Here is an 11,979-nt window from a genome sequence, read left to right on the forward strand (position 1 = left end):
TCCCGCCACACAACGTTGTTTCCTCACTGATCCATCCGATTCTTAGCATTGTCGCCCATGCTCGTTCTTGTAACCGGCCGATGAGTCAGATTCATTGGTCTGTTATCTACCGGCTATTTCAGTCTCAACTGCGAAACTAGAGATTTAGAGACGTATAATGAAATTAATTTAAGGAAATACATGAAATTCTGTATTATTTCTGTACAGTTGTGATTAAGAAATTTTTTCATCGTCGTTCTCTTCACTACCAGTCGCTAAAGAAATCTTCGTGTTATTTGCAATTACTGCCAATGTTTGCTATCTAACAGTATCGAAATACTGTTGTAATAATTTTAATTTGATATGCTATCAATTGCTACAAAAAGAATCACATTTGAAGATGAACGTGTGTATAATGTGCTTTCACGAGCTCTGTGCTATTTCTATAATAGCAGATGATAAGCACAAAGAGATCAGCTTTAATTCAATTGAATTTCTTCAATCGAGAGCCCACGGACTAGCTTCCTATGGGATTGAATCATCGTCAATTCCAGCAATTCCTTGTAAATTTCGATCATGAGCATGGCGGTAGCGTATATTTTACAGAAGTAAGTTGGCTCAGTCGAGGCCAGATGTTAAAAACATTTCGTAGCATAATTAATTAAATCAAATAGTTCATGATATCAAAAGCAAAATCTATGCCAGAATTTGACGATGTGAACTGGGTGGCAGATTTAGCATCTTCGGTCGATTTGACTAGTCATTTAGGGTAACTGCAAAAAATGGCTCTGAGCACTATGGGAATCAACTGCTGAGGTCATTAGTCCCCTAGAACTTAGAACTAGTTAAACCTAACTAACCTAAGGACATCACACACATCCATGCCCGAGGCAGGATTCGAACCTGCGACCGTAGCGGTCTCGCGGTTCCAGACTGCAGCGCCAGAACCGCGCGGCAACTTCGGCCGGCGGGTAACTTAAAGAGGCGTCTTCAAGATAGAAACCTACTTATCAGTAACACGTTTCAAACAATAAACAGGTTCCAAATGAAACTGAGATTATGGCAAGCGCAAGTAAATGCAAACTTTTTTTTTCATTTCAATACGTTGGCCAAACATTTTCCTAAAGACGGGGTGAAATAAACAACTAAACTTTTCGATTTGTTGCAACAACTGAAAATGGAATTCAGAGTTTCCGAAAAAATAATCAAAATTTTTGTATTTATGCGACACATTTTACCGACAATGTAGATACTTTGCCAGAGATTCATAGATGGAATGCATAGTTGAAGTGTGACATCCAAGTAAAAGGAAAATTTGGTCGTGTATCTTCGTTGGACCTTTACGAATCATACCTGCCCAGAGACAAATATCCCTTGCTGCAAAGTCATGCGTTATATATCTAATCTTTTTTTGGAAGTCGGGAGAGCGGTGTGCTGACCATATGCCCCTCCATTTTCGCATACAGTGACGCCCGTGGTCTGAGGATGATACGGCGACCGGTCGGTACCGTTGTGCCTTCATGGCCTGTTCCGAGTTGTTTTTTAGTTTTTCTTTCTTGGAAGTACGTACGTTTGTGAACAGATATTTGCAGAATAAAGCATACAAAGAGTAAAAGTTGAACCAAAATCTCAGATTAACACCTTGAGAACACCCTGGGAAGGGCAACCACTTCGATCTAACCTGATACTGATCCATTAATTTCACAAATTCAAATGTCACATTCTTTGTATAAAATTATGAATGAAATGTCATATATAAAACTTCAGATTAATTCCATCTCTTTCAGCATAAAGGATCATAAGTTAATAAACTGTAAATTAGTTACATGTTTCCCTATATACCCGCGACCATCCCTTATTGTTAGCGTTAAGTACTCGTATATTACGTGTGGTCCAAAAAATACTCGTCTTCGTCCAAAGTGACCCAGGTATGCTAAAATGTTGGACACCCCTGGTCTACAGCCTTCTAGTTATTGGAAGTGTGAAGATCACTCTAAGTACCTTGCGATCGTGGTTTCCGGAATTCACCCTGATTTCTGTTACATAAGCCGAGGAGCAGCGTCGCCTGCTGGAACGAGGGACTCGGGGTCCAGAGAGCCTGGCGCCAGCGTACCCCAGCGGCGAAGAGCGGTCGTTGGCTGCTGGCGCCGTAGACCCAGCTGCAACTGCGGCCGCGCCGCGTCGTGCCGCTTCTTATTGGAGGCGGGGGGAGGGGGGAGGCTGGCCACGGACGCACACTTCGACGACCTCCTGGGCTAAAAGCCTTCGCGTGTACAGCACTCGCTTATTGCACTGTACCCTTACACAGGCTAGTGCTTTTGACTAGTGTCCCAGAAAATAGGGAATAAATCGCGTAGAAATGGAGGTATCCGAGCGCGAGGAAAAAGGAAATCCGCGTTCCTCTGAGCCAGCGTACACGCCGGCGAGGACAGATTCGAGGAAGAGGGGCGGTCATGACGTTGCGGCAATTGGGAATGCCGCTGTTTTCAGAAAGCCATCGATTGAGGTGAAGCGGGGACTACAACACATCACTCAAGTTTTGCAGCATCGGGGTTCAGAGGCTCGTCCTTCCTTCCTGTTCGCGCGACTGGTTCATAAATAACCCCGGCTGCAAATTGGGATTGACTTTTCGAAAGTTACGGATGCAATAGCTGGCCGGGGAAGAATGGCCAGAGAATTGGAGTCTTTCAGTCTCCTCGTACAAACAGGAAATGTCCTGACTGACTCATCATCGTCCTGCCAAAACCGCTAAGGACAAAAGCTTGATATTTGGAGACGGTGTTGATCTTATACTCTGGGCTCCGTTTAATACGGGATTTCTCGAAATTCCACCCATAGTGTGATGAAATAGGGTACGAAAGGTTATTTGAAAATATGAAGCAATTAAGGCAATTTTGAAGCTAGAATTAGGAAAATTGATTTTTGGTTTCTCGGTAGGAAACAAATAAATACGTGTTTCGGATCTTTGAGAATTTATCTCCTATGGAGGTGAAATAGCGGGTGACTTTTTTCTAAATAAATAATTGTTAAAGAACCACTAAAGAATTTACTAAGCTACAACTATGAAAATTAGTATTTGACTTCACGGTTACAAATAAAACATACCTGTTTCAGTGTTTTTGGAAATTGAGCCCCTAAGGGGGTGAAACAGGACCTGACTGATTCACTGACTCGTGATCGCCCAGGCCCAATAGCTATGGGTGGAAACTTAAAATTTGCAGAGGATGTTGATCTTTTACTGTAGGCATTATTTAGTAACGGATTTTTCGAAATTCCTCCCCTAGTAGGAGATGAAAGGCTTTTTCAAAATATGTCGTTAATAAGACAAATTTTAAGCTACTTGTAGAATTACGAAAATTGGTATTTGGTTTCTCAGTCAGAAATTAAAAAATATGTGCTTCAGCATTTTTGGAAATTCAAATACTAAGAGGTAAAATAATGGATTAAATGTTTTTGAAAACAGATCATTGTTAACGAACTACTAAAGCATTTTATAGCTGCATCTGTGAAAACTGGTATTTGACTTCTCCCTTATAAATAAAATAATACGAGTTTCAGTGTTTTTGGAAATTCAACCCATAAGTGGACGAACATTTTTATGAACATTTTTGTTCTATTAAAACATTTATAAAGCTAAATCTGTGAAAATGTTATTTGACTCTAAAGAAATATGTGTCAGAGGACAAAAGTTTCTATGGAAATATCACCGCATGAACTCAAAAGACAGGATTAACTGAGATCTCCGACTCCGGCTACCACACTCGCTTTTTAGTCAGAAAAATATTCGGAAAACATCATGCTTCTATCGGCTAAATTAGCGTGAAAAATTTAGAAGATATTGCAGTTTTTGAATAACATAAAAATTCGACTAAAGAAAAACAAATTCAATTGAAGAACAACAAAAAAACCTGTGCAAACTATACAGTATACGCGAAGGAAGCAGTGGGCGCTAAGTTCGTCTATCATAAAGGTCAACACCACGCTGCCGTGCAACCAGCAATTAGAAGAACCCACTGGTTTCGAACATATCAAGCGAACGGGAAGCCGAACTCCAGGTACGAAGGCGCACCACCATAGACCAACACCTTCCCACTTATGTCTTATAAGCATCAAAGATAATCCTTTGTGCAACTGTCGGAAGAAAGATGCTGTTTACTTATAGTTTTTTCAAAGCACAGCAAAACTGCTTACTGCAAAACCTTGTGAAACTGAAGGTGGCCCTTGCAACAAGTGCTCCTGTTTTACCTTGTCACGGATATTCTCAAATATACAAAGCGCTTTTTTTTTGTTTTGTGCGGGACTATAACGTAAATACATGAAATTTAAGGTTATATTGTGTTTGTATCAGCGCTCTAATTTGGAAGTGTATGCTTCCCAATTTCCGCTGGGTTCTCTTGCTTATATTCTATTTTGTCTACGGTTGGTATGTCAAGATTCCTTAAGTATAACTATTGAACCTATGTAGAAACCGTTAAATAATTTAAAATCATTGTTCAAGCTAAGCTCACCGGACAAAAATTTAGTCACTCCAGTGCGCACGCACAGATAGTGCAGCGATCGAGCTAAGTGATCAACCGCACGCGCACTGCCTCTACCTGGTCATAAGGAAGTAGTCATCAATGTGACATTTATGTTTGAAGCGGACATGACTGAAAGAAACGACGTCACAGAGTGGCAAAAAGGGGAATCGTGTTTCGTCGTGCCCATGGCCACACGGTGAGTGAAGTTGCTGGATTGGTTGACGTTTTGCGGCGGACAGTTCAATGTATCTACAAGCAGTAGTGTAACACACGTGGCTTCGAAACACGAATTTTACCGGAGAAGCGTTTCATGGCTTGTGAATCAAAATCGATTCCAAACCCGACAGGAATTGCTACAGGCAATGATTGAAGGTCCATCCCAACCTGTCAGCGAGAAAACGTTGGGACGGGAACTGCATGCAATGAACATGTGGAACCGGTCACCTCGCAAGAAGCCATTCCTCGCACGGGCACATAAAGCTGCGAGTCTTCAATGGGCTAGAAACCATACAAACGTGGACAGTAGCTGATTTGTGGAACTTAATGTAGCCTGAATAATCACGTTTGTGCCTATATTCAAATGACGCACGTAGTCGAGTGCATCGAAGGCCAAATGGAGCATTTTATCCTGAATATGCACAAGATCAGGTGCAAGCTGGAAGTTGGTCTGTGATATTTTGGGGGTGTTTTTCCTGACCTGAACCCCACTGAAAATGCGTGGGACATGTTGAAAGAGTGGGTAAAAAGCCGGCGGCAGTATCCCCGCAGTCTGATGGAACTGCTTGATCAGATCCTCAGCGAGTGACTTAACTTAGCATCAACTTACCTAGACAACCTTGTGGTCTCACTCCATTACAGAACCCAGGCTGTTATCAAGTCCAGGGCGGACTTACAGGGTATTAAATGATGCCAATAATGACTTCTCAAGGTGTGTCAAATTTTTTGGTCAGTGAGCTTATTTACACAGTGATTTCTCACTATGTATGATTCTGTATCTATAATTGGTACTATGGTTCAATAAAACCAAGTCTAAAAAAAAGAAGTTCCTTCCCAACTGTTCTCCACTCCAAACTTATGCTCCGTTTGTAATGAGTTCGTATTCGATTCAACGTTAAGCCCTCAGATGCCGTAATAGCCATGGGTCAAACATGGTTTTCTTTTCATTCTGAGATATTGTTCCGTTACTAATAGTCGCGATAACGGTGGGGCAAACAAAACAAAAATTATTGCGCACCCCGTACTGCGAAAGTGTATCCAGATGCACCATATTGTTCAGAAGTAATCACTCGAGAGTTTGCGATTGTCCAATAGACTGACGAGTACGTCGAAAAATTGCAGATATTCGTTTGTAGCGAATGTGTGAATCTGCAGCAGAAATTTCGCTCTAATAAAACTACCCAGCAGGTTACCACTTGTGCCTTTGGAGCACATCAACTGAATTTTCTGCACTCTCCCCTCTGCTAGTCTCAAAGCTCGGTTGGAGGACTGAAGTTTCGAGGGGGGATCGAATAGTGCTACGACGTTTGAGCCAATACCGCTTAAGATCGCCTTCCCCAAGGGAAAGAGGTCAGCTTTACCTATTGTAAGTAGGCTGTTTAGGTTCTTATATTGGTAACGCCGCCGCCACGTAGCGCTCTATATGAAAATCACTGGCTGTGCTGTGTGCAGTCTGTGGCTAGTTTGCATTGTTGTCTGTCATTGTAGTGTTGGGCAGCTGGATGTTAACAGCGCGTAGCGTTGCGCAGTTGGAGGTGAGCCACCAGCAGTGGTGGATGTGGGGAGAGAAATGGCGGAGTTTTGAAATTTGTAAGACTGGATGTCATGAACTGCTATATATATTATGACTTTTGATGACTATTAAGGTAAATACATTGTTTGTTCTCTATTAAAATCTTTCATTTGCTAACAATGCCTATCAGTAGTTAGTGCCTTCCGTAGTTTGAATCTTTTATTTAGCTGGCAGTAGTGGCGCTCGCTGTATTGCAGTAGCTTGAGTAACGAAGATTTTTGTGAGGTAAGTGATTTGTGAAACGTATAGGTTAATGTTAGTCAGGGCCATTCTTTTGTAGGGATTTTTGAAAGTCAGATTGCGTTGCGCTAAAAATATTGCGTGTCAGTTTAAACACAGTCATGTATAATTTTTCTAAGGGGACGTTACATATGTCGACCCTTAGCCGAGGATACCTCACTGGAATCTTCTGATTTTTTCTTGTAGTTTGTGTAATTAGTGTAGTTTTGTTTATTGCTAGCGCGTAATTGTAGAGAGAATCTCCTTTGTAGTTGCAGTCTTTTATTGTTGTACAGTAAAACAGGTGTGGCACGCATGTAAATTTGCACCAAGTATTTCGCAGCTGCGCTTGCAATTAATTAGATATTATTTTCAGTGCTATGTTAATGTGTTCTCTTATTTTTGCTCTTCAAACTGTGCTTTTCTGTGTTGTCGTGTGAAATATTGTCACAATAATGGCGTGTGGAAAACGTAATACTAGGCTCCAAAGTAAACTGAGAAATGACAGTGAAGACGAAAGCAGTGTGTTAGCGCCACCATGTAATGAATTAACTAATGTTCAAAGTAGTAATTTGATAATTGTGCATAGGGAAATGGAGCGGGCTGCAAATAATGGTGTAGGCAGTGAAACAATTAGTGAACAGGGAAGCATTATCGATCGATCGTCGGCAATAGCTCGCCTCAGGAATCCGAAATGACAGGACACAATTTCGCAAATACTGTAGATTCAGGTTTTGGGTCCTCACCGTTTTCTCAAATAAGTCAAGACACATTTTCTGCTTGTCAAAATGTGAATGTTGCCGGTGCAAATTCACTGCCGAAAAGCACTGAGGAACATGTTTCAGACACCAGTGCACTGTTATTACAGTTAATGCAACAAATGGGACAAAGGCTTCAAAAGTTAGACACAATGGAACAAAATCTTCAAAAGTTAGACACAATGGAACAACACCAGAGACAAACACAGCAACAGTTAGACACAATGGAACAAAATCTTCAAAAGTTAGACACAGTGGAACAAAATCTTAAAAAGTTAGACACAATGGAACAAAATCTTCAAAAGTTAGACATCACACTTGAACAAACACGTGAAGATTTAACTCCTAAGTTACATAACATCGAATCGAAATGTCAAAAAGTCTGTAATGACGTAAAAACACAAATCTGTGAGCATTTCCAACCTATTTTTTCGCGTCATGAAAATGCATTACAGAATCACGAAGCAGCCATAAAAGAACTGCAAACTATTGTTCATTAAAATCACGACACCTTGCAAGCTAAAACTGACTCAGTTGCATCTAACGATTCGGTTACGCTACTTTCAAAAACTCAGGAAAACTTAAAGAACACAGTAGATACGATTTCAACACAAATGGACACTCTGAAACTTGGTTCAGAAAAACACACTGAGGAAATAAGTACACTATCGAAGAAAGTAGCCGAACTTCCGGATCAGTTCACTAACTTATCTGCAAAGGTAGATGATGATCTGAATGACACAAGACCTGTAGCCATCACTGACACAGAAGAGTATGAACAAATTAAGAAATTCAAACAAAATCAGAATCAAATTAATACTCAATACAAAAGAGAAATCTGGGAAGTACAAGATCAGTTGGCACAAGTAATACAAAAATTACGTATTTCAGAGGACACTCGCGCCCCAATACGGGAAGAGGGACATAGAAATACGGAACAGCCACAAAATAATAACACAGCAAATTTCGGAATTTATGAAAGAAATTGGCAAGGTGCACCGAATTTTGAAATGGAACCGCCGAAACGACGTAACAATGACCGATATGCGACTCGCCGACATGATGACTTTGACTATAAGCTGTTCATTACTACACTTAAATTCAAAACATTTAAGAATTCCGGCAACGACATTCATCCACAAGCATGGCTTCATCAATTCTCTCATTGTTTTCCTCCCAACTGGTCATTAGAGCACAGATTAGAATTTATGTGTGGCTACTTAGAGAATGAACCAGCTGAAAGAATGCGATCGGTCATTCACGATTGTCACAGTGAAGGAGAATTTTATCATGCCTTCCTCTCAGCATATTGGTCTCAAGCTACACAAGACCGAGTAAAACATAGCATCATAATGATGAAACATTTCGAACAATCTGAATTTTCCAGTCTTGCGAAATATTTTGAAGACATGTTACATAAGAATCAATATCTTTCAAACCCATACAGCCCTTCAGAACTCATCCACATTTGCTTAATGAAATTGCCTGAACATTTAAGAAATATTATTTTGGCAGGACGTTGCAAAGACGACATTGAAGCTTTTCAGGGACTCTTACAAGAATTAGAAATTGACACTGACAATGGCGGAACGCGAAAACAGGAACCCAACAATTACATGTCACATCCGTCGCAATTCCGCGATAACAGAAATAATAACTGGACACGACAAGGCTATTCTCACAACACAAATCGTGAACAAAACAGACACCACCCATATGACAACCATTGGCAGAGTAGTAATAATTACAGGGAAAGATCACCTCTCTGCAGTAGTGACTATCACAGAGACAATCAGAGAAACAGACAATATGGGAACCAAAAAATTATTATCAAGGGAGACAGAATAACTTCAGACGCAACAGTCCAATGCGCAGTTACGATTCTGGGAGAAATTCTCCACCACATGACCGACAAACAAGAAACTATGTAAACTACCGACAAAACGACAGACCTGAATTCCATCAGAACTGGCGAGATTCAAACAGAGCAGGGCACTCTTGACAAGGTGAATTTGTAGAAGTTAGGTCTCCTAATACCAATAACGACGCACGCCAACAAAGAGACAGACAATGACTCGCACCGCAGGCAGCCACGTGCGCCGGCTGGCTCAGGGAAAAATTACATAGACGCTAACCTTGAGAAAAATTCCAGTATTCTTTACCGACGTATACTACACGATAATTGCATCGAAGTTGAAACACTACGTACTAGGAAGAGTAAAGGTTTACACCACATTTCACATGTAAAACCGTTTATTGAGAGATAATCTGCTTTTTAACTTTGTCTTTGCCATATAACTTTTCACTTTACATTGATAGTTTGCTTTGTCAGACTTAGAATCTGTTAACATGCAACAATGTTTGAAGTTAAATATCCAGTCAAGAACCAAGAGCACTTATTTCAACAGAAATTACGAATGCATTGTTATAGTGAACAGGCGACACAGTGTTGTTATTTGTACATTCTTGCTTGTTAGTTGCACGATTACGTAACGACTATAAGGCTCACATGCTTAGAACATTTACCAGTACTGCTAATGAGATTTTAATGCAACATTTTGGTTTACTTGAAAATACATTCTGGATTTAAAGTACTTTCAGTGAGATACCACATGACACAGTGGTTAGTTTATGTGACAGCTACACGATTTTATCACGACAGTACTAATGAGTGACAATTTACAATGCTGCTTTTACGGTGTTTCTGTTTTATATCTGCACAGTTTTTCTGAATTATTCTGGAAAGTAAAACATGTTTTAGTAGTAACTTTTGTGGTATAGCTACAATGAGACTGCCTTTTCCGTAGCACAACAATACGTTACAGCACAGTACTTTCTTCATCATGGCAATAAGCATAATAACTAAGGTATCTATACGCAAAGCATTTCACTTTTGTTTATCATGAGGTAAGTACATTGGCTTCTGCGGAACTTAGCTTTCGGAGGACGATAACTATGACACTTCCACAGAGATTATCTTGCAACAAGACGCACAGTTTAGCGCTACAGTACACGTATTTGAGTGATTAATTTTGTACTTAAAACATGTATTTTTAAAGATATTTGAAGTACAATGATACAAAGGTTTTCCGTGATACATTTCATTCCATTGCTGTAATCTGTAACACCTGAGGGTATAATTACATTAATCCTCAGGGAGTACATGCCTACTTTGTGTATCATGTGTTTGGCAAGCACAAGGAGCCCTAGCTAATATGGTATTTGCTTATACAACTTTACACATCGGTACTATATTTCTCTAACACACAAATTACACAGCCATCTGCTCATTTAACTGAGAGATAAACATTTTTTTTTTACTACATCAGTGACACATGTTTACGCAATTACACAGTTGGGTAACTTCACACTTATGAAATTGTATTTTGTCTGTACTTTGTGAACTGGTCATATTTTTTCAGAACCATTGTGATACTATGAGAGCTTTGAATGATGTATTTGGTATGAGATCATGATTTTTAAACTACGTTTGAGGTAGATGACACTCTTGAAATGAGCAGAGAATTTTTTTTAGGTTTTGACATTATTGCAGAAAGCTACGACGTTTTTGAGATTTGACTCAGGTGTTATGATGTTATTTTTACGACGACGATGTGTATTATGCTGTTGAGGTATGTTTATGATCAATAAGCTGATGTTATATGAGGAATTTGATTATGCTATGTAGTTATTATGATGAAATATTGAAGACGTGTTGATGAATATGAATATGTACATGTGTAATAAGGTAAGAAATAAGGAGTAGTGGTTAGGGACTCTGATTTATGAAAATGATGTTGGAAACCAAGAATCGTACTTTAAGAGCTATGAAATGTGTGTATATGCGTGAATGTATCACAATGCAGGCGAAAATTTTTTGCACACTGTTATATTCGTAGGATTTTGTTTCTACACATTTGCAACGCAAATTCTCGACCTGTGAAATTTTTTATATGAGACTGTCACTGTAATGCAAACTGGTGTCGTAAATATTTCAATAAGAAAGTTAAGTGACCACTTTCACGTAATGAGTCGTGGGCACCCAGCTGCGTGACAGTCGCCTGGAAAAAAGCCATTAGTGTGTGCCTTTCAGAGGCACAGGGGGAGAAAAAAAGGGGCCATCATCCTCGCTATTGACATTCCATTGTAGAAAGCATCACAAATACGACACGCTCATTACTTGGAAACATATCGTACATTGTGCTACTTACTGAAATGCTTATGAATTGGTGGGAAATATTCTTACATCTGCAAACCTGATTATGACAAGTGTCTTTCTACAAGAGTTGAGAGCTACTGAGTTACGAAATGCCACATAGCTATTGAATGATGTTTTTATGCTTTGGTTTGCGTAACTGCTTATTTCATTTGATATCTGTTTTCCAGCTGTGTTGCAGCATTGGTTTTATAAAATAATCTTAAATGCATCTGCTAATGTGAACACTTTCTGTCAACAGATCTATTAAATAATTATTTTCTGATCCACATTCTTTGAAAAAGGAAAGAAAAATAAGAAGGGACTAATAACAGTAACTGCATATATAATTTTCTTTTCAAGTACTTTGTAATTTTTTTGTAGAATTAGTTTTTGTGGTGCACCACTTTAATTACATAGACATTAAGATGTGAATATACATTTCCCTTGTCTGTATTGTTGTCTTTAGTGTAATATATTTTTCTGCTTGAGCTATGTCATGTTTAGATATAAGTTATT

General features: G+C 39.5%; 1 protein-coding gene across 1 annotated transcript in view; it reads right to left on the minus strand.

Moving 5' to 3' along the window:
- Positions 1-2,134, minus strand: part of LOC126176956 (uncharacterized) — a 58,586-nt gene extending 56,452 nt beyond the window's left edge. The window contains exon 1 of the mRNA XM_049924164.1: positions 1,981-2,134. The gene's annotated coding sequence lies outside the window, so the exon portion shown is untranslated. The remainder of the gene's footprint in view (positions 1-1,980) is intronic.
- Positions 2,135-11,979: the final 9,845 nt, after the last annotated feature.

The sequence above is a fragment of the Schistocerca cancellata genome, chromosome 3, assembly GCF_023864275.1.
Source record: "Schistocerca cancellata isolate TAMUIC-IGC-003103 chromosome 3, iqSchCanc2.1, whole genome shotgun sequence".
Classification (NCBI taxonomy): Eukaryota; Metazoa; Arthropoda; class Insecta; order Orthoptera; family Acrididae; genus Schistocerca; species Schistocerca cancellata.